The 23,656-nt window shown below is 44.5% G+C and overlaps 2 long non-coding RNA genes across 4 annotated transcripts; both read left to right on the forward strand.

Annotated features, from left to right (window-relative positions):
* Window positions 1-11,939: 11,939 nt before the first annotated feature.
* LOC137846994 (uncharacterized) lies at window positions 11,940-17,109 on the forward strand. Of its 3 annotated transcripts, none has more exons than XR_011090705.1 (5): window positions 11,940-12,067; window positions 13,323-13,435; window positions 14,530-14,800; window positions 15,811-16,660; window positions 16,797-17,109. It is a non-coding gene; the product is annotated as an uncharacterized lncRNA (long non-coding RNA). The 3 variants fall into 3 exon arrangements; XR_011090706.1 differs by having other exon boundaries at window positions 15,811-15,959; window positions 16,797-17,095; XR_011090704.1 differs by lacking the exon at window positions 16,797-17,109 and having other exon boundaries at window positions 15,811-16,789.
* A 919-nt stretch (window positions 17,110-18,028) lies between these two features.
* Window positions 18,029-22,346, forward strand: LOC137847185 (uncharacterized). Its single transcript, XR_011090841.1, has 3 exons — window positions 18,029-18,168; window positions 19,231-19,311; window positions 20,799-22,346. It is a non-coding gene; the product is annotated as an uncharacterized lncRNA (long non-coding RNA).
* The last annotated feature ends 1,310 nt before the right edge of the window (window positions 22,347-23,656 follow it).

Raw genomic sequence — 23,656 nt, forward strand, 5'->3', positions numbered from 1 at the left:
GTGAGTGCCCCCCCAAACCCTAAACGAGGCCGGGGAAGGAGAGGAGAGGCCACTTCTCACCCCCCGTGTGTGTGTGTGTTTGTCCTCTTTGCCGCCAGGTCCCGCACTTCGTCATCTTCTTCCGCAAGAAGCTGGTGGAGGAGCTGACGCCCGCCGTGCGCCAGAAGCTGCTGGAGGTGCTGGTCCTCATGACACGGTGCTATCCCCACTCCGTCACCATGTCCATACTCTTCATCTGCCCCTCAAGACTGAGGTACCGGCCCCCCAGCCTCCCGAAAACCCCACAGGGCCCCCGACACCCCGCAGGGCCCCTCAACAGCCCCTGTCTGTGCCTGCAGATCCTCAATGGAGATGTGGGAGGAGATTTTCAGCACGCCCGGCATGCCGAAGAAGCTCCTGAACGAGATTTGCATGCTGCTGCGCGACAATACCATACGTGCGCACTTTGGGATGACCGAGGAGTACGAAATCCTCCAGCTCGGCCTCATGCAGACCCTGAGCCCCGAGGACCCCATCCCTGCCGTGCTACAGGACGTGGAGTGCCTGAAGAGATGCATCAGGAACACCAACTTCCACCTGCTCTGGATCGCACTCAAAGGGCTGGCGGCGATGCTGGAGAGGCCCAAGATGGTGAGCGCACCCCCCCACACCCTCCCCCACACACCCTGCCCTTCCCCAACCCCAACCCCAACCCCATCCCCATCCCCATCCCCATCCCCATCCCCATCCCCATCCCCATCCCCATCCCCATCCCCATCCCCATCCCCATCCCCGGCGGCCTCCTCACGCCCTGGGCTCGCTGCTGTCATTGCAGGGGCTAACGGGGATTATCCTGCTGCCCGACGTCCTGAAAACCCTGCGGTTCGGCAACCCCCACATCACGGCGGCGGCGCTGGCGGTGTGCTGCAGGGTCCTGCGCGCCCTGATGAAGAAGTCGGCCAGCATCACTTCCCTGCGGCTGGTCGATCTGCTCACGCCTTACTTGGACAACGTAAGGGGGGGGGCGAGGCTCCTGCGGCACCCACCCCGTGCCACGGCTGGGCGGGTGAGGATCGCTCAGCCTCCATCCTCCTCTTCCAGGAGGCCGACATGGTGCGGGAGAATGCCATGAAGCTCTTCAGCGCGTGCATGGAGCGCGTGCTGTGGAAGCACCGCAGAAAGATGTGGAAGAAAGTGCACAACGTCCTGCTGACCCTCTACCTCCGCATGAGCGAGGAGAACCCGAGCGTGGCCAAGGTGAGTGGCGCCCATGGGGTGGGGGGGGGCTCGCGGCAGGGCCGGAGGCAGGCGGCGAGGAGCCGGCGCCAATTCCCTGCCTCTGCTGCCCCGCAGGCTGCCCAGGAAGCCCTGATGGCCGGGTCCGAGCTGCTGTGGTGGGACGAGCTGCAAGAAGTGGCCCACATGAACCAGACCTGGAGGATCAGAGCCTGCCTGGTGAGGGCGGCCTCCGCGCTGAGGCTGGAAGGGGGGTGGCCGGGGGGAAAGGAACGAGGCCGGGGGAGGCTGACGGAGCCCCGCGGCCTCTCCAGCTTCAGCAGGACCGAAAACGGGTGGAGGAGCGTCTGCAGAGGTGCCGGGCCTACCTGTCGGATCCCCAGGCGTCGGTGCGCAAGGAGGCCGTCAGATTCATCGGTGAGCTGCCCCCCGCCTGTCCCCCCCTGCCCCCACAATGGCCCCGGGGCCTCCCCTCGCCCTCCCTGGGGCGGAGGCTGACGGGCGGCTTCTGATCCTAGGGCTTGCGGCAGAACATCACCGGGACCAGAGTGAAGAGAAAGTGTACGAAATAATTGCAAGTGAGTGAGGGGGGACGGGGTGGAGGCCAGGCCTCGGGGAGGCTGGGGGGGGGTGCTCACAGCAGCTCTCCCCGCCTTCCTCCCGGCCAGGGGGCTCCTGGAGGGGTCTCCCCCGGCCCAAGCAGAGGCTGCAGCCTCTTTCTGTCCTCCCGCAGTCCTGGAGCCCATGATGAATGACGCGGAGCCCTCGGTGCGTGAAGAGACCACCCGCACCATCCGGACCGTGAGGCAGCATCTCCACTGGCTGCAACGCCCGCGGGATCCGTGGTACATGCTGGCGGTGCAATGCTGCTTGCCTCGAAGATTGTGGCAGGCGCCAAAGCGGAAGCCAGAGCCAGAGCCCGAGCCCCAGAAGAATCTGGAAGAAACTTCGGGATCCGAAGACTCCTCCCTGGATTCATCTCCGTGCCAGAGCACGGACAGCTAGCGGGCCTCCAGCCCACAGGGGTTTTGGATGCCTCCAGGAAAGGAGCCTCCAGAACCCCCCCCCACCACCACAAAGAAATTAAAGAAATTCCATCTGTTTATCCAGAGCCTCCTGGGGTCACTCCTCAGCGTCCTCCACAGCCCCCGGCATCCTCCCAGCTCCGCACCCGCCTCCCTCGAGCAGCTCCCGTCCTCCTGGAGCTCAGGGCCCAGACCGGGACGCCATATCCCCCTCACAGCCCCACAGGGGCAGAGTAGAGGAGGACGAGGACCTCTCCCCACCTCCTGAGCACCCCCAGGAGGAGGAAGGCCCCGCTGCTCTCCTTCCTCACCTTGCTGCCTGCTGGGACGCTGCGAGCTCGGGAGGAGCCATCCCCGAATCCCTCCCGACTCCCCCGACCCCCTTGTCCTTCGAGCGCCTCGTCCCACATCCTCGCGTTCACGGCCCCCATCCTTCAACTCCGTCCCAGGACGTGGTCAGGGAGTTGCAGGGAGCCAGGAGGTCTCCCCGGAGCCTTCTCCAGACCAAACAAAGCCCGGTTCCCTCGGCCGCTCCTCACAGGACATGTTCCAGAACCTTCCCCGGCTCTGTTGCCCTGCTCTGGGCATGCTGCGGGGGCTCCATGTCCTTCTGGGAGCGAGGGGCCCAAAGCTGAACGCGGTGCTCCGAGGCAGGACGCGGTGTCACCTGCAAACCTCCTGAGGGCAATTCCCTCAATTCCCTCATCCAAACAATTAATGAAGATCTTAACGAGGATGGGCCCCAGCACTGGGCAAACACCACTGCCGACCAGCTCGATTTCACCACCGCTCTCTGGGCCTGGCCACCTGGCCAGTTTTGAACCACATTTTGAAAGAAAAACATGCTTTTTTTTGGTGAAGCGGGTACTTGTCACAGCCCTGGGCTGCAGCTTCTCCAGGAGAATACTGGGGCAGGCCGCACCAAAGGCTAAGCAGAGGGCATCAGCAGCCCTTCCCTCAGCCAGCAGGGACACGGATTGGACTAGATGATCTTCTGAGGCCCCTCCCGATCCCCCAAATTCTGTCATTCTGTGACATTTTGCCATTCTGTGTCAGTCGGTGGCAGCCGGGCCCTGGCGGCTCCATCAGCTGCCTCAAGCGGCCTCGCTGCAGGAAAAGCCCCGCACGCCTCGATCCCCCGCTCTGCGGCATTACACAACTGCCTGGGAGGGTAATTGGGGTGGGGAGAGGGTAATTAAGGGGGTGCTAATTGGGGGGGGGGCGGTATTTAATTTATTCTCGCCTCACAAAAATAAGATTTAGCAATCTCTCCACAAATATCCCTTTTACATCCCAAGCCAAAATAGTAACACCATTAAAACACGATGATTTTACATTAACTTCAAATAAGCTAAAGACTTTCAACACCTCACCAGCACCAGCTTGGATTCACTAATTTTTCCCTGTTGGTTCCCTGGGATTTCAATAACAGAAGTCCCACTGATTAAAGTTTTCAGGTTTATATTAAATTACAATGCAGCTCTACCCTTATATCCAAAAATATAAAATTAGAATTACTTATATTGCAGTTCAGGATCCTATAAGAACAAAATTCTCAGAATTTAAGAATTGATAGTTTTGTCATAAGCAAAGAAAGCAAAGACAAGAAAAGGCCATTAAGAAAAGGAAAGATATAAAGCTTTGGTAGCTGTGGAATTTCTTCTTATTCAACAGGAAACATGACAAATGTAAGCAGTCAAAAAGAAGGGGCCAAGAATATTTTTATCATACATGTCACAATCAGAGCACCAAGTGAACCTATTGGTAGAAGTGCTATCTAGGGCATAAAGTCAGTAACAAAGAGAAAAGCACCCAAGTGCTTTTTACTGAAACACTCTTATCCTGATGTCAGATTGCTGGGAAGATGCTTGCTCACTTGTTGGGAACTATGTTGAGTTGTACCCAAATATTGTACTGAAACTGACACTCAAGGAGGAAAGCAAGCTTGGAAATGACTTAAGCTTCACCATTTCAAACACTGTTAGACTGATACTGTTTAGGTGGTTGAATCCAGTATCCCCACAAAGTCCTCAGTTGTCTACTGCAACAGATCGGCATTGTCTGCATTTCTACAGCTACCACTACAGTTGGTGCTCAGATTTCTTCTGAAAGTAAATAAGCGTTACTTAAGTTGAAAAGTTAAACCTAAATTTCTCTCTTACCATTTCACTTTGCAGCATCAGGCAAATTCTTTAACTCTCAGTCAAGACAGTATTTGAATGATAATATACTTGCAAAAAATATGTATTCCCTACTGTTTAAAGGCAGATTAAATCTACGTCAAGTCCCTGCCATAAAAGGACTGTCTCCCAGGGAATAAATTTGTGCACTTGCCCCATGCACACGCTCATACCAAAGAGATACAGAGCTTGAATATACTTTAAAAAAACAATATCTTAATAGAAATAACTGGAAAAGGAAACCTGTATTTCATCTTCCATTAAATTTTCCATATCTAAAAAGCATTGAGAAAGAATTTATTATATTTATATACATATATATATGTATATATATATTTTTTTTTTACCTTCGCATTGCTCTGGTCCTGTGAAGGCACACAGCCTCTATTTTCTGGTACATTCATTATGCCAGTAATAAATTCTGGCAGTTGAACCTTTAATAAAAAGAAGTGAATAAATTTAAATACAAAGATGACTGAAACACAAAAGTAGTACTAACACCAAGTAAAGCTACGATTTTCTCCAGCTTGCTAATGTTTTGAACACCAAAAGCTACTTTTTCTTTAGTCTTTAGAAATACAACTGTTCTAAGAGACAAATGACATGTAAGACTCAAATTAACTCAGGACAACCTTTACAGTTACTGCCCTAAAAGCAGCTCCCTTTTTTTTTTTTTTTAAAAAAAAATGGCCTCATGTGTAGTGTTTTTTTTTAAAAAAAAAAAAAAAAGTTAAGAAAAGCAATTGCATCTTCCTGAATTTTAGTCCTCCTTTATGTCTTTTGTAGAACTGTTTGAGTGCAGATTCTCTAAACTTAAGTAGGCAAGTTTGTTACAAGCATACCTGTCAGACTCATACAACAATTTAGGTTAGAAGGGATCTTTTGAGATCACCTAGTCCAGTTACTTGCTTGAAGCAAGACAAGTTAGACCAAGTTGCTCAGTGATGTCTTATCCCTACAAGACATAACCCTTACCCCAAGCCAAAGTTAATATCTCTAAAGGCAAGATTCCACATCTTCTCCGGGCAACCTGTTCCAGTATTTGACTACTTTTTCATGGACACAGCTTTATTCCCAACTCAGGAGGAAGAGTTACTCCAAGCAATTGAAATATCCTGTCCTTTACTGACTAATTTTTCCTCTAATAATGCATGTTACCTTCCTGCAAGCAGACAGATAACTCCTCTCTGTAATTTTTGTTACAAGCTAGAAATAGGTGCAGCTAATTCCAATGTTTACTATTTTTTCATTATAAGTTTCCTTTGTCTTTTAATCTTCCCATGCTCTAGAGAGCACAGAATCAAATACAATCATGTGGCATGCTTGTATTTTAAACTTACTTTAATTGCTACTAATACACAACCATCAGACCCAGCAACACGGGTTCAGGAAAGTCCACCTCACTAATTTGATATCCTTTTATGATAAGATCACACTCTTAGTAGAGGAAGGGAAAGCAGTGGATGTAGTTTTCCTGGATTTTCACATGGTTTTTGATTTTGTCCCTCATGGTCCTTCTAGACAGATTGCCTAACTGTGAGGAAAACAGACTCACAGTAGGACATTTGGACTCAATTTTTGCAGGTCCCTTCCAACTGCATCCATCTTATTCTGATCTTTGTTACCAGATCAAAATATACAACCAAATTTTTGTTATTTCCATAGTCAGACTGCAATATGTACTACAACTTCTCTAGCCTGGAGCATGGCCTCATGTGTAGCGTTATAACATCTGAAGCACAAGAAACTGCAACAGATGCTTGACTGAGTAGCTGAAGTGGAACCTCTTGCGGTCTCTGGAAAAATCTAACATGAAGATACATGAAGAATATGGAGATCTTTTTTTGCCATTAAGAGCGAGGTATTTTTCAAAATGAAAACCAAAACTATTTGGACTGCCTATCAACATATATCCAAAACTCCATGACACATTAATCACTAAGCTTTGATCCATCTACATCAAGTCTCTACAATTCAGTTTTCAGTTCTGTTTGTGAGAAAGAACAAGATACTCAGTGGAGCTGTGATCTACCCATCCAGCAAGACAGCAGAAATATGCAATTTTTGAATGGATCTAAGATCTCTTAAAGATTTAATAATTTAAAGTCATCTGTTCCTCCAGAGAAAAGGAAAGTCATTTGTGACTAATTCAAGACTTCTGTATATATTTTAGATGCACTGTAAATCCATAACTGGAATCAGAAATATGGTAAAACAGAGATCAAACAAACAAAATACTTACAGGGGCTATGCTTTCCTCTTCAGATACAAGTGCAAGAGCATAGCACTTCTGACATATATCTATGATATCTAACATATTGCTGCTTGCTAAGAAGGTATCTGTTAGAGGATGCACGGCCGAAAGCACGACAGACACCAGTAGAGTCAGATCATGCTGCTCCCATTTATTGCCCGAATAGCCTCGCTTTTATAGTGAACTTAACAGGGGCGGATAGTGTCTCACACAAGATTATTGGTCAAAAGCACTCGGACAAACAACTACAAGAAAACAACCCCACCTGCAAGAAAACAACCCCCTTGTGATTAGCAGTCACATAGACCTTGTCCTTGAAGCCAGCTGCTGGTAACAATATTTTTCTGAATTCCTCAATTGGGCGATGTGGGAACACTGTCATGGGAACTTCTCATAGTTGCCCTGGTAGCTTGGTTTGCTCAGCTACAGCAGGCCATGAGATTTTCTAAGGCCTACTCCTGGTTGCTTAAGGCAAGCTCAGATCAAACAATTGTTCCACGGACTCACGTCCACGCCCTGTATGCCAATTCCCAACAGGTATCATAGGCTTTTTTAACGCCAGCATAATTTTCTGGCTTTTCCATGTTTTCATGTGATAATCCTAGTTTGTCATGTAACAAATATTTCCAAGTTTCCATCACATCATTAAGTAATACCGTGAAATCTCCGTGGTGCTAATAGGACAGAAAAAACAAACAAACAAACAATGTTTTATGTTCAGCATAGCTTTAAAAGTTACTTTAAAACAAGATACATATATATATATCTTACAGAACAAAATTATAAACTAAATATTTGCATTTGTAACGAACAAAGTAGTACTTATAATTGAAGTTATTCCGGTGCTTTGGTCTTAGAGCTAACTTTTTGAAATAAAGTCCTTTATCCTGATCTTTAAAATGCCAGGCATATATTTTCAACTTTACTCATAAGAAAATAAATTGATTTTCACAGGACTACCGCATAAATACAGTTAATTATTTGCAGAAATAGCGTTCATCACAGCAGACATTTACCTTCCAAAAGCAGTAAATAATATTAACATGGTTCAAGTAGTGATCTGGGAAAACATACACCATCTCCCAACCAAAATGAACATTTTTCCCCCCTCCCACGTTAATACTTTACTATAATGTTGATAGCACTGCTACACAGATCTAACAAATGCATTAAAGCAACACACACCTAATTATATCCATATATCCCTTACTAGTATCATAAATAACATCAACCATATGACACTATCTTACACCCAGCTTTGGGCCCACACTCCCTTACAGAATGATTAGATTACATTCCCATGCACCCATCTGCCTCCTTCCCTTTAGTCCTTTCCCCCCCCCCCCCAAATGAAAGAGAACTATAACTTGACAGTCAATTAGAAGATTTAATAGCAATTAATAGAGTTAAAGTGCAAATAAAGTAGGCAAAAAAATGACATAATGTGGGTAGCACAATAACTACCAGCATGTTTTCAGCAACTGAAGAATCTTTCCCTATTCTAGGCAAAAAATAAAATTCATGTGTATCCAAGTAATGTAAGAGGCTGGTTTCACAGCTGCAGTCCCTTTCCTTTTTCTACTCTCGAGAGAAGAGCACTCCGTTGACCTTTGATAGACAGAAACAGAAAATACATCAAGAGGAAGGACTAAAATCACATTTGATTTATCTATCAGTTACTTTCCCCCTCCCCTCCCCCCAAAGGATTTACATCAAAATAAGGTCATCTGCTATAAATGCATTTATAAATAGGGGTGCGTCCAATAATGATCCCTAAGCACTTCTGAGATGTGCAAACGCTTGACTGTAAAGCAATAGCTTGCAGTTTTATTATGCAGAAGCCAAAAGGGAAAATATAGAAAATGCTTCTTATTAAGTCTTTACACGGAAGAACCGAAGAGACTAAAAATAAAAGACTAAACATGGGATTATGGACTGCATGCAATCTTGTAAATAAGTGGAAAACTTAAGGACCAAAGTTGTTAGCAAAGGTGCCATAGTCGGGGTTTACAAGAACAACAGCAGGGCACAAGTGAAAAGCAAAAAGGTAAAAGTCACAGAAGGCAGGAACAAATAAGGATGGAATTCACAGTTCTAAATCAAAAAGAGTAAGTGACACATCCCTCTTATTTGAGTAAAACTGAATGAGGTCTTAACTGGATTGCAGCCTACAACCTTCATTGTCAGCAAGAAGACGGGAGAGTTTAGGAAATGCTGCACTTGGGTACAGTATATAACACTACTTAGAGGATCTCTTATTTAAAGGAGATGAGTATTGTCAGTGGTTAAAGACTGCAATAATGAGAAAGCCATAAAATAAGTTCAATCCCTTTAAGCAAAACTACATTCACAAAGAATTACAGTCAGAACCTGACTGTAAGTTAAAATACATAGCAAAGGCTTCTGCTACTCTTCTGCCCCCCCCCCCCCTCCCCCCCCCCAACATCACAAGAAGGGCATAGACCTATTACAATGAGTCCAGAGGAAGGCCACAAAGACAATCAAGGGGTTGGAGCACCTCACCTACAAAGACAGGGTGTGGGAGTTGAGACTGTTCAGAAGAGAAGGCTCCAGAGACCTTAAGGGGTCCTACAGCAAAGCTGGGGAGGGACTCTATCAGACAATGTAGGGATAAGACAAGGGGGAATGGCTTTACCCCAAAAGAGGGTCGATTTAGATTAGACCTTAGGAAGACATTCTTTGCTGTGAGGGTGGTGAGGCACTGGAACAGGCTGTCCAGAGAAGCTGTGGATGCCCCATCCCTGGAAATGTTCCAGGCTGGGTTGGATGGGGCTTTGGACAACTGGGCTGGTGGGAGGTATCCCTGCCTGCTGCCAGGGGAAGTTGGAAATAAATGGCCTTTAAGGTCTCTTCCAACACAAACCATTCTATGATATGAACTCTTTCCACTTCAGCCCCTCCAAAAATTAAATATATAATATTATAAGCACAACTCAAAGAGATTAGCAGTTGGTCAGAGAAAAAAAAGAGTCTCATTTTAGCTTGGTACTTGTGGAAGAATTTGTTTCAAAACAAAGTAGAACTTCAGTATAGTATTTAGTAAACCAAAGCCATTCCTTGCAAGACAAAGGACATGCAGAGATTAGCAAAGTTGAAAATATTTTTGCAGCACTAATATAAGTAAAATTGCACTCCAGGTATTAACTTTCACGATCAGGTGCTCACTGTGGCAGTGTATTCTATTACTTACACAGTCAATTGTCGCAAGTCCGATGTTAAATGAAAAAATAAGTGCGTGATGGTTTCCAACAAGCATATGCCAGCTAACTAATGTCTAAAGGAAGTTCAAAAAGTTCTGGACTTTCATTCCATGATAGACATTGCAAATATTGTGTTTCATGGGCATAGAAAAAACATGTTATAAAGCATCTTCACTTCCTGTGCTTCTTGATAATGTAGCACATTAAATCTCCTTGGACTCCTATTTTAGCATGTTTGAAATCCAGTAGCAACATTTCATGCCTAAATACACCTTTTTAGTATCGCCTAGGTATTGTGAACTTTCTACATAGCAAAGCCAGTTCTATTTTGCCATAGAGTTGTTAAAAAAAAAACAAAAAACAAAAAACACACAAACATGATGCACATTCCAGCAATACTATGGTCTCTCCTACCTTCCCTAAATTAATGGTCATTAACCACTTTTCAAACATGTGCTTTCAAGGTTGCTGTGTTTAACCACCATCGCGGTGTTGTCTCTAATTCTAGTTTTTCAGGCATACTCCTAGATTGCAGTATTCCTGTCCGGCACTCTTCCTGATTTGTGAGATTCTGCAATCTGGCAGTCTCCAACCCTCCACTGAGCTTTTAGTGCTTGCATGTGCTCTCTTCTAAGAGGGAGGCTCCCAAACTGTGGCCTATAAAGCACATTATGCAATATAAAGCAACACTTCAAATGGGTTTCCTATTCCAGGAAATGTTGATAGGGCTGCATGCAGATTTAGAAACCCATCCGTGTAAGAGCAAATCTAGAGACATAAGCATCTGATAGCTGTGACATTGAAGTCTGGCAGAAGCAAAGGCAATGAACTTTCAGGCCAAGATCCCAGGCTTAGAAAAGCCAGTATAACTTGCACAGCTAATGGTTTGGGACTGCACAATGTTTTAGAGGGTAGTCCTCAGTACAAGAGGCACACTGACATACTGAAGAGACCCCAGTGATGAGCCACAAAGATGATCAAAGCACCCCTCCTCTGAAGAGGGGCTGAGAGAGCCAGGGCTGTTCAGCCCTGAGAAGAGAAGGCTCAGCAGGGAATGTGTCAATGAGTACAAAGAGCTGAACAGAGGGTGCAAGGAAGGGAGCCAGGCTCCTTGCAGTAGTGCCCCACTGACATGAGAAGATATAACAGGCACAAACACAGGAGGGTCCATCTGATCATCAGGAAAGTCTGTGAGGGTCACTGAGCTCTGGCACAGCTTGCCTAGAAAGGCTGTTATAAATGGCTCAGGATTCAAATTAGGATTAAATAAAAAAATAGGATTTATTAAAAGAATATAAAGGAATACCTCTATCGGTGGGATAAGAACATCCCAAATGCTACTTACCTCACTCTGCTCTACAGAGAATGAGAAACCCTCAGCAGAAATACACTGAAGTTGCACAAGCAAACAAAATACACTAGTATTTAAAGCTGAAGACTCGCATACATACTTAAAACACTTCTATCCTCAGCTTGATTTAAGTTATGAAAGCTTTATTTAAGTCATGAAAGTGATCAGTTAGTTAACTTTTAACCTATTCTCCCTTGTCTTATCATCACACTCCTTGATGAACAGTCCCTCCTTCTCTTTCTTGCAGGCCCCCTCCAGGGGAGTGAAGTTGCTTTATTTTACCCCATTTTACTTTGACATGAGCAAAAAGCAGGAGCCATCGCAAACAAAACTGTTGGATAGGTCCAAATCAGCCTAGGGCAGGCATAACAATCTCTCGAGAAGGGGTTGCTACCCCCTCACTCTCCTCAGCGGGAGATGCTTCTGAGGAACAATACAAGTCACTGGGAGCCAGCAGCCACCCTAAGAACCCCAAAAAGCCCGCAGGACAAGCCCTGGACCCTATACCCGGCATTACGAGCCGGCATCGCCGCCAGCACCCGGGACCCACCCCGAGCTCCGAGGGTCCCCCCGCTTCCCCACCGCCCGGCTCCCCGGGCACGCCGCGAGGCCCCAGCGGGCTGAGGCTGCCCCCGCTCACCCAGCTCCGGCCGTCGGGAGGCCGCGGCTGCCGGCAGGGCTCCGGTCCTTTCCGCCGCTTGGAATTGAAATCCTCCGCTGCCGCCCAATGAGGGAGCGCAGGGCCGCTGCCCCGGACGGACAGGGGGTGGCCCGGGGCTGGGAGGCGCTGCCGGGAAGCGCGGCCGTGCGGGGCCGGAGAGGTGCGTGGGGAGGGCCCGGGGGAGCCGCAGAGGGCTCGGGGCTTTCCCCCGGGCCCGAGCAGGAGCGGGGCTGCGCCGGGGGTTGGGCCCGGGCCCGGGCCCTTGCTGGTAGCGTTGTGGGGCCGCACGGTGTGGGGTGGGCTCCTTTGGGGCAGCCGCTGGGCCCCCAAGGGAAAAGGAGGGAGCGGGAAGGTGAAGGGTGCGGGGAGGGGGGCTGAGCCGCACGGCCGGGTTGTCCCCCTGGTGCTGCCCCAAGGCATGGGGTCTGCCGTGGTGGGGAGCCTTCGAGGTGGCGAGGAGTTGTGTTTGGCCTTAGGAGCGTGGCGATGCGAGTTATGTGGCTAACGTCCTTCTGTCAACGTGGTGGTTTGTTGTGTTGGTTAATAAATGCACGCTCCCAACGTGGAGAGCCTCTTTGAGTCCCGCTGATAGCGCCATCAAACTGTGGTGGCTCCCAGGCATGATGTTCAGCCTCGGTGCTGAGCCCTTCAGGTCATTAACGCAACAAAATATGACAAGGGTCTGAAGTTGGAAGCTATCTTTCCATGCTGCACGTGGAGAACATGGTCATTTCTCAAAAGGTGTACGCTGATGTCAAATCAGGGATGATCCCCAAATCAGTTGTGTGCAAGCACAGGAGTCTGATTTTCTTGGAAAGTGCTTGAATGGAGTAAAGCATTAATGTTTCGGTATACTTTTGATCCAGTTGAAAATGAACTTTTTCTGTGCAAGTACAGAGGCATAGAGGCACTGTCTGCAGTTGGGCTGGCTTATGCCATGAGACAAGTAATCTGCAGAATCGTGTTTGCATTTAGAGTTGGGTGGTTTTAATTCTGCTTTTAGTTAGATACCGATTGTCCTTTAAAGAGGTACACCAGGGAAGAGAATTTGAAGGTAATAATAGATATGTTGTTGTCATTTGGTTGAAATTTTTAAAATTACGTGGGTGACTTTTCTGGTACGTAGAGTTACTTAATCCCATGTCTTGATAGGTTGCCATCAGTAGCACAAAACCTGCAGTTGTTACTGATGTCTGTAGAAAAAGTTTTGAATGCCTGTTAGTGAATTAGGTCAGTTAGGTTAGTTAATCTCTTGATAGTTGGAATTAGGTGTTAAATCTGGATCTAATGAGCTTAAGTTGACCTTTTGTGTCCATAAATATGGTGTTACAAGAAATCTTGAGTTGTTGCACCACAAATACTTTTTTTTCTTTATGCAAATACATAATGCATGCTTTTTAATACTTTCCCTATAGGAACATTGACCTCCATCCTGAAGAAGACATCACTTCCACGATACTTGGACATAGTCCCCTGGAAATGAAGCAAGAGTCTACTAGAAATGCTGCTTACACGGTGGACTGTGAAGGTTATGTGCATATGATAAAATTCAATCCATTTAATAGTGGAGATGCATGTTCCCTCATTGCATATGGTGACAATAACTATGTAGTTGCGGGGACACGTAGATTTCGGTTTATTTTTTTGTTTATTGCTTTTATTAGTTGCTTCCTGAAACTGACAGCATGTCTTCTGACAAAGACTAAAGTCACTTTCCTGCGTCTTTCCTTCCCCATTTTTCCAGGAAGTGTTTTACTCCTTTATTACATTAATGACTTTGGGATATTTGGTTTAAAGAGAAAAAAATGTATATATAAATACATAATGGTATTAGCATCCTGCTGGTGTAAAGTTCTTTTTGAGTAGGCTGCAATGAAAACAGGAGTGCTCTACTGGAAGAGTAATCCCAGTTCAGTATTTCTTGCAAATGTTTGTGACTACTACCTGGGAACTTAAGCAGGTAGCTTTGGAAATATGTAACTTAACATTTGCTATATGGTGTTGTTAGAAATGACTCAATCTTCAAAATAGGATTAAAGAAAAAAGATGATTTATGAAAAGAATATAAAAGAATAGAGGTAAGCAAACAGTGCTGGGTGCGTCCTGGTGGAGCGGAGACTCCACCAGGCTTTTTTTTAAGGCTTTCAGGTATCTATCAAAGCAGCAAAGATTTCAAATTCCCGGAATAGAAAGGAATAATTAAAATTTCCAAAGTAAGTTTAGAGACATTTGTTTCAAGGAAGGACAGTGGCAAATAGTTACTTAATATACATCTGCTTTCTAGGTTATTATTTTACATCTCTCTCACAGACTGTTAGAAACAGTAAAATAGTTTTTTTTACCTTCACATCATTTCCGGTCACCATATCGTGAAAATTTTTAAAAAGTAAAATAGCGTACTGTGTATATATTTACGTAATGCTTTTTTTTTTTTTTTTTAACGAGGCACTTTGTTTTTCCCCCTGGATACCTGGCCTCCTTGCTTTTGTTCCCATTATTTCGCATTGCAGTGTGTGCTTATCATGCTGCTGTCAGTGGTTCTGGTTGTATCTATGCTGATATTGAGCCCAAAGAAAGGGCTCTGCATGTTCCTCTGGCAAATCTTCTTTTTGTGCAGTGTAGGTTTGTTTCTGCATTTCTGGCGGCAGAACGCTGAGGACCAGAGCTGATGCAATAGAAGGTGTTTGGAGCAAATTTGCCAATGACACTAAACTTAGAGGAGCTGTGGACTCTGTTGAGGGTGGAAAGGCTGTGCAGAGAGATCTGGACACATTGGAGAGCTGGGCAATCACCAACCAGGGGAAGTTTAACAAGAGCAAGTACCGGCAAAGTACCAGCAAGTACCCTCCTTTATCCAGAAGTCTTTTGAGAGCTTCAGTATTCAGCCCCCAAGGTAACTCACTGAAGTGATAAATCAGAAGTCAGCTGTTTTCAGGAGAATGTCCAGTTAAGGTCTCAATATGCTTCCATGCTTCAACTTTTTTGGCAGTGCTGAACGGTTTGTTTTCGTAGTAGTAACAAGCAATTTCTTCCAAATGGATAGAATCCAGAATATCTGTAGATTAAACCTATAAGCAACACCTTCAGTTTTCCTAGCTGATGTTTTAATATGAGAAAACAGTTCAAGAGTGCTATGATTTTACAAAGTTGGGTTGCAGTGGTTTTGTTCAGAGTTTTCTGTACAAGTCAGCTTGACCAGTTTGTAAGCAAGAAGGGATTATCTAGTGGAAGTCAATTGTAATATGTTGCTTGGAAACCCAGTTGTTTCTTCCATCTGCTTGCTTTTGCTATTGCTTTTGCTTCTTTCTTCTTTTTTTTTTTTAATCTGAATGCAGGGCATTGCTTTGCCTTCCAGCTTTCTCACTTGCCATCAGCAATAGATGGTCTGAGAGACCAAGCCCAGGAACTTAACGCTTTTGAAGGGAGAATTAAATGCTTTGCTGTCGGATTCTGCCTTTTGTGAAAGCAAGCCTATGTGGCTTGTGACTGAACAGTGAGCTGGTGATTCACCGTTGAGGCCATTCTGAGATTCTGTGCTGACCTTTGCTCGTTTGGCTCCAGTTTGCTGTAATCCCCCGTTTTGTCAGCAGTTTTGGAAGTGTCCTTCTGGGACAGTACGCTCTTGTTTGAAGGTTTTGTACACTGGAGTGATCCCCCTTTTTCATTCCTCTGGCTGAAAAAAACAAGTTTTCCTGTGAAATCTTGTGGGAATGCAGAACTTGTGTCTGTTTGGACTCTACCTACACTTCAGCTATTACTGCTGTCTTAGGCATAACGTGTTTTGGTTAGGAAAGACGAGTTGTTTGTTCTAGAGACTATGATTGTAAGAGGTACTCCTCACGATGTTTTTTTCCTCTCTGAATCTTTCTTCTTACGGAGGCTGTTTATTCTACGGCTCCTCAGGAACGGGAAAGACGCTGGTTGTTCGTGCTCTTGCTAACGAATGTGGCCGAGGTGAGAGAAAAATATCATTTTTTATGAGAAAAGCTTTGGACTGCCTGAGCCAATGAGTGGGGGAATCAGAATGTCAGCTTTGCTCATTATTTGAACAGGTAAGGTTGAAATGTGGAATGTATTCTGTCAGAGTTGAAACCGTCATTTTTAATGGCCAACATTTTTAAGTAGAACTTGCTTTTTTTTATCTATTTTTTTTATCTTCTTAGTTTATTTTCCACTGAAATGGAAATGTGAGTGATTCCTTTCTCAGTGCCTCTGTACTTTGGATCAGGGGCTTGAAAGTGAGTTGTGTGGGGAAGGAAGAAAAGGAGAAAACCTTGCAAAGCGAGGTTTTGCAAAGAGCGGCTCCAGCTCAGAGCTGTTGGGGCGAGCCCTGCCTCCGAGGGATGCTTTTAGTGTATTTTAGGTATTTGGGTATTTCTCTTATCTCCTTGAGCTGTTAGATCATAATGCAGGAAATGAAAGTGCTGCATGCTTAAACAGGGTAATAAAACGTATGCACCTGAGGAAGAGACTTAGGACGGAATAGTTTTTTTGAACGGTTAGAGTTTTACATGAATGGCCTGAAAACACCTTAGAGAAAGGTGTGGATTGTTTTCACTTTTCCAAACAAGAAGTAACTGGAGTAAGCTCCCTCCTGCGTGGAACAGAAGTTGCACGTTTGTTTTTGTCAGACTAGCTTTCAGTCTATGAAGAAGTTTCTCTACAGGTGACGCTTTGAAGTGGATAGTTTGAAGTGGATAGCAGAACGATAAACAAGAGGAATGCAGTGGTCATGACAAGGACTTGTAATTTGGTATGGAAAGAAAAATGAATCCGCTTTGGGGTGTCTTTTGTTTGTTGGTTTGTTTCCATTTTACAAGAGCAATGGTGCAATCAAGATAATCCCATCTTTACTGTCTCAAAAGATTGTATTTGTTTCTGCATTTCAGTTGGCGGAACGCTGAGGACCAGAGCTGATGCAATAGCTGCAAGGCAAGTGCGTGGAGAAAATGGGAATTTGGAGCCGAAGCTGCAGGCTTTGAGGAAGTCGCTACCCTACTACAAATCCATCCTTTCTGTTTGACAGCCTTAGAAGAAAGTAAGTCACCTGTTCTTGCAAAGCTACTCAAATGATCTTTCTTAGCAAGCCTTTGTGCTATGGTATGATATTGGCCTCGACTCGCGCTTTCTTTTGCCAACAGAGAGGTATTGTCAGTCCTGGCATTGGGAGTTGAGTATATTCGGGGGTAGGCTGAGACTTCCTTAGGTGCCCCCGTGCATGCGATGCGTTGCTACTGGTAACTACTGGCCACCAGTGACCGTTAGTGGTCATGTGTCACAGGCTTTCGGAATGTTTGGTCCGAGCACTGCAGTGCCTAGCAGTTTTTGTGGTTGGTGAGCGTGGGTGGTGCTCTCATGGTTGCTCTACTAACAGTGGGCTCTTGGCCTCCACAGGTATGTCCTGCTGTCCTTGTTAATAGATGGATTCCTTGAAGTTGTGGTCCTTTGTAGCTTATTGCCCCACTGTTGAAGCTGACTTTTTTGGGATTGGGTAGTCATGGCTGGTTATGTCTGCCTGGCCTGAGAGGGTGTGGGAGAGGATGAACTTGGCAGGTGCTTCATGTCTAAAGAATTTGGGCCCAACTGGTTTAATTTCCGCTGAGGTTGTAGCTGTGGGATTGCCGTTTGATGAGAGATCTTCATCCTGAGCATCTTTTCTATGTGGGCCTAGTGGGTTTCTGGGTTGTCTTCTGAACCAAAACGCTTACTTTCCCTGTGACTTTCATGAGACTTAACTTACCCCGCTCCATTTTTAAATTCATATAGGAAGCTTGCGTCCCGAACCTGTAATGGAATTAAGTTCTGACCCCTACCCCCTTTTTTTTCTTGTTTGTTCGTTTTTTATGGTAGCCAAAACGCTGTAGCAAGTACTGGTATGATTTGTTTCCAAATCATAACTCATAAATTTCAGGTGATTTGAAAGGATCGTTGAAAACAATACTCCAACCCTGATATCAGCACCCGGTTTGTGTTAATGCACCTATTTTTTTATGTCTTAAAATGAGTCTTGTCCTTAAATGCTTTACTTTCTGACTACTCATGGAAGAAAGTCATATGGAATGTAAAAAAATGTACCTACCTTGTAAGTATAATCTATGTTTTTCTACTAGTGCCATTGTCTCAACACTTCTGGATGGCGTAGACAACAGAGGGGAGATTGTGGTAATCGGAGCCACCAACAGACCAGGTTCTATAGATCCTGCTTTACGGAGACCAGGACGCTTTGACAGAGAGTTCCTCTTCAACTTGCGAAATAAAGAGGTGAGAACTTCAATTCAGTGTTAATGCTAATGTGGCAAAGTCCAACTTTCTAGAAAAAAAAAATTACAACGTGAATAAAAGAGTGATATGTGGAGACACTGTGTCGTCCCGTGGAGGGCAAGTCTGGTACTGGATATATATGGTCAAGATGATAGCATCAAGTAGTTAGTTCTAGAATCAACTCTTTGATTCCCAAGTTTGCTTAATTAATTAATCCGTGTAGGCGCTTTCATCTTGACATTGTGTTCTTGGTCTCAGTACTCCTGTATGAATGGATAGGGGATGTATTTGCATTTGATTGTTTCCTGGATCAAAGGTAGTAGTTTGAGTCATAATTATTTTCTTCTTTCTAGTAATTGTAGCAGCTTGAAACATCGTGCTCGAAGTGCTTTCTGCAAATTTACTGACTGAAAAGCAGATTTGATGAACTAATGAGACTGCCACAACGCAAGTTTGCTCAATTTTTGAGATTTTTTTGGAGAAAAAAAGATCTCTTTCTGGATCAATTTTTCGTTACAGTATTTTACTCTGGGTCATTAGGTCTCATATTTTGGAAGCTTATTGCAGAAGCTATAAATGCCTTTTCTTTCATTGCAGGTTCCTAGAAAAAGTTTGGTGTAACAAATTAAGAAATACTTGATTTCCAGGTTGAAAATGCAGAGTGTATATTACATAACTGTACAATACTGGAAAGTTTTGCAAATAAGAAAAGTGTATTACTATATGAGGGGTTTTGAGGCCCCTTCAGAAAGAAGGGGCCTTATTTTAATAGCTATTCATCAGCTCCAGAATTTGTTCCTCATTTTCTTTATTCTAAGGGGGGAAAAAAATCACCAACAGAGTAGCGTACCTTATACATACACATCAGTGGGACCTAAGACAGCTTTATAGAGACTTGTGCCGTCTCCTTAGATCTGTGGTGGGATGAACTGTAGGAAATAGCATTCAGTGTGTGCCCTCAAATGAAGAAAGGGTTTTGGCACAGATTTAGAAGCTGTCTTAATGCAAGAGAAAGAGGCACAGGCTATTCAGGAAAGTTAAGAAACCTCTTTTGTCTTTCAGGAAATGTAAATCCTATTTTACAAGCTGATATACTTGACAGTGATGCCGACGCATCCTTAATGTCTGGAGATGAACTACCAGGTAAAATGCCTGACAGACCAGAGGAAAAGTTCCTCTGTTTCAGCAGGCAAAGAAAGATGGGTCGCCATTATGTTTACATTGTCAGGACTGCTGAGTCTTTGTAAACAGTTTCAGCTGTTAGAAGTGTGAGGGGTGGCAGATGAAAGGGGAACATCAAGTTTGTGTGTTGAAGGGTGCTCGCTATTCTCAAGAAGAAAGTGAAGGGACTAAAGTTCTAATGAAGTGGGTTGCTCTAAATGATCCAAGTGAAAAGCCCAGGCTTCTCCTCCTAAGCCAAAGTGATCCGCAGACTACTAGAACATGTTGGCTTAATCCATGGCATTCTTTGAAAGACTCAAGACCACATAAATGTGCCGTCTGTCCTTTTAGCTAAAAATAACCAACTTCCTGGGTTTGCGTTGCCACCTTTTGCCCTTCTGTTACCCAGGACTGTTAAAACGAGTAGCGAACTCTGTAGCAGAAAGCAAACTGAGAAATGGCTTGTTAAAACACCTGGAGAAAAATTCAAAGTGTTTTTATTTGTTACCATTAAACCACCAAATTGTGTTATCTTTTGGTATTTTAATGTGGAAGTCACATAAGCCCACGGTTGGAAAGTTAGATTATGTTGTCACAGTCGGGTCAGTTATTTTTCTCACTTCCTGTTGCTGTGCTGTCCAGAAAATGTGCTGACCCTTTGAGCAAGGTTAACTCTCTAGCATCTTGGATTTAAGCCAGTAAAGGTACAACCTTAGTGTAGTGGGAAAAAAGCAAATGCTTCTTGGGAATGTATTTCCTAGTAGGAAATCAAGATTGCCAGGCTATTAATTCGCAATCTTGGGTTAGTAAAGAATAGGAAACATAAGGGAAGAAGATGAAACAATTAGAATGACTGTGAGAATAAATTAACTGGAAATCTTACATGTGTTTCATGTATTGCTGTCATTGAACCAATCCAGTTATGCCCTGCTTTAGATATGGCCCACATCCATTTTTTTTCTAGAAAAGCTGTTCTGCTCCTTTCTTGCTACCTTCTTCAGTAACGAGGGCCACATTTCAGCTAAATTTGACAGATGTAGAGATCTCTCGGGTACTTAAACTTGAGACCTTCTGAAGATTGGTGTATATAGGAAGCGATGAGATGCAGAGTGGTGTGTGCTGAGAGAGAAAGTTGCTGTGCTCTCCAATATCAGGTAGCAGACCGGGTGTCATCTGTGTATTCGGCTAGACAGTCCACGTGTACACTTGAGGAGTCATTACTTAGCCCAGCCAGATGAATAGCAGACGCGGTAGAGATGGGCAGGATTTCTCAGGGGGAGGTATGGTGCAAGATTGTAAGAAAATGGGCTTTAATGGTCTTCCTGATCACAGAACAGCTTATTACTTGCTGGAATATGGAGGTTATTTGGGGCGGGAGGGGGAAAGTATCTAGGAAAAGTACTTGGAACATCTGTGTGTCTATTCAGCACCTCATTTCTAAACTTGTTTTCTTATGACTCTTGTTCTAGGAGTGCTTACTAGAAACCGACATCATGTGAGCCTCATCTGCTAATAACAGGAAAAGAGGGATATGGCCAGGTTTCTTATTTGGCACCCGCGGTGTTGCATGCTTGGGAGAAGTCTCCATTCACACCCTGACCCTATGCATTCTGTTCACAAACGTTGCACCGCCAGAAGAAATATGCGGAGAGGTCTCTTTTTTCTTTTTATTCTCATAGGATTTGTTGACTGTATGTAAAGGATCAATTGAGTTGCAAGTAAGGTAAGCAAAATTCATTGGTAATGGAGGTGGCCTTGTTTTCATGTGCTGTTACGTTTGCACTGAACTACCACGGTCAGGGATTCACCAATAACGTATAACCACCCTTACTCTAGGCGTGTTTAATGAGAACTATCACGGCTAGGAACAATGCAATCAAGTGCAATTTATTACAGCAACCGGTACACAGGGTCTTTGGATTGCCGGCGATAGTTGCTGTCTGCAAAAGCAAGCTAGCATGCATGAAATACACAGGTGACACAGGTGCACAGCCTGGAAATTAACATGCTAACAGGCACAAAGACTCTAGAGATTTCTAAGTTTCCGTGGAGACACACAGTATAACCAAGTGTTCAAATCTCACCCAAAGGCGTCTCAGTGGGGCGGGGGAAGAGAGGCTCAGCTCGTCCACTGATCCCAGGGGTCAGGAGGTTCTCGGGATGGTGCATTCCCTCGGGATGGTCCTAACGATGATATCTTCCCTAACGATGATATCTTCCCTAACGGTGATATCTTCCCTGACATCCCCAATCTCTTAGGCCAATTTATATTATTTTCTATCTTTTCGGTGGAGCTTGAGTGACTCTAGTCAAGCATATCTTAGTTATGATTGGTGAAAAGTTCTCCCGTCTCCGTTTAAAGCAATAGGCTCCGAGAAATTCAGGGCTCAAGCTCAGTGAGGGGTGGTCGCACCTTGGAGGCGGGTAGTTTTTGGGCTGGAGTGTGTGTTGGTATTCTAATGATATTATAATGAGCAAAAAGTACACTAGGGTACAGCATTTGTCAAAACATGACAGGTCCTTGGCTCAGGGTAGCAAAAAGTGCGGCATATCGGTCTCGGTGTGCACAAGAACAATCGAGTCCCCACCTGGTCACAGAGCCTAGCCGTGGTGTCTCCACTCCACTCTACGCTCCGTACTGTTCCTTAGAGCTAGCACACCAGGTTCCCCTAGTGCGATAGCATCTAAGGTTGGGAGCCTAGGGAACGCTCAGGTAATGCAGCTACGCCCTACCCTGAAAGCCTCTTCAGTGTTGTACATTTTCTTTAAAATGTGAATGTTAGTCTTATTTTCCTAGTTACTTTGGGCAATTGTACCACCGCATGCTCCATATAAGGACTCCGACACACCAGAGCAAAACGCTGCTACTGAATACAACAAAGCAGATCAAGAGAGTAAGGACAATGCAAAGGTGACAGCGGCACCTGTAGATGCCAGTACACCCCTTTGGAATGGCAAGTTGCATTTCATTCCGTTGCTCGTGTCATTCCTGCCTTCTCTGTTCTGGTGACATAACAGGTTTCTCTGATGCCTGGCTCTTTATGCCAGAGGCATAATTATGTTTTTGAGTTTACTTAAAAATGTGAGAGAGAAATCCAGAGGTCCTTCATTCAATATAGTTATGAATTCATGTACAAAGCAAGTTGGTTTACAATATAGAAAACTGGCTTGGATGACATTTAATAGCCCCTATATTACAAATTCTTGAGGTAAAGAATGTTGTGTATAGGAGTTTCTGAATACTCAACTAGTTTGTAATTATGCAAAATGGTATTTTCCCCCATTCCACTCCTCCCTTCCCCAAATGCTGAAATCTTTGCTACTTCATACCGTGATTCCAGTTGAAGGAGGGAAGTCTAACTAGTGTGAGTGGGAATTTTGCCATGGACTTCACCCATTCACCCATATCCTTTTGCAATACTTTGTGAATACTACAAATGTTGGGCTTTTCTGTTGCGCAAAACCACAAAGTTTGTTTTTTTCCCAAAATATGAACTGAATCAGGAAGCATACGAGGTATAAGTCTTTACTTTTTTTTTTTCTCCTTTGAATATTCCCTCAAAATTGTCTCTTTAATTAAACGTTTCCAAACACGTGTTCAGCTTTTGAAGTTTGCAGCCTGATAACAGACTCGAAGAAGAGCTTATTTCCAAAGGCTTTTCTGATGTTCATCTATATTAGTTCACGTAATAAGTCACATAGTGATTTATAGAATAACCTCACATTGTCTTGAGACTTCCCATCTAAAAGTAAGAATCCTCTGCATGTAAAATCATGAAGGTGATTGTTCTGGGAATGAAATTATGTAGTTGTGTTGTGTTGTGTTGTTTTGTTTTGTTTTGTTTTTAATCTAATAGCAAGCTGACCCCATTAACTTTCAACTCTTTTCTCAACATATGTAGGGATACAGACAATGGGACCTCAGTTCCTTGGTTTTCCTTGTCAGTCAAGTAAGATGAAGATAATGGATTTTGAAGAAAGAATTCTTTTGGTAAAGCTTTGGATTACTTTTTATGCTGTCTCTTGGTAGGTGTGTCAGAAAGAAAGCGCAGAAGGAACAAATCTGCAGGTACTGCAACAAGGAGAAGAAGGAGTTTTCAGTTTGATAAAGAGAATGAAGTACTGGAAGATGACCAAAACAATAGTGAAGAAGAAGAGTTTCTGGAAAAAAAATGTTTCTGACATATATCAAGCTGAAGGTGAGTCCACACAAAATTATTTTCTGGAAGAAAGTGCAAGTGTTCTTCAAGAACAACAGAGAAAGAGCAACGAAATAGCATTTTCTGGGATAGACGGGGAGAGAAGCGGGGCAGATTTTCATAATGAC

The sequence above is a fragment of the Anas acuta genome, chromosome W, assembly GCF_963932015.1.
Source record: "Anas acuta chromosome W, bAnaAcu1.1, whole genome shotgun sequence".
NCBI lineage: Eukaryota > Metazoa > Chordata > Aves > Anseriformes > Anatidae > Anas > Anas acuta.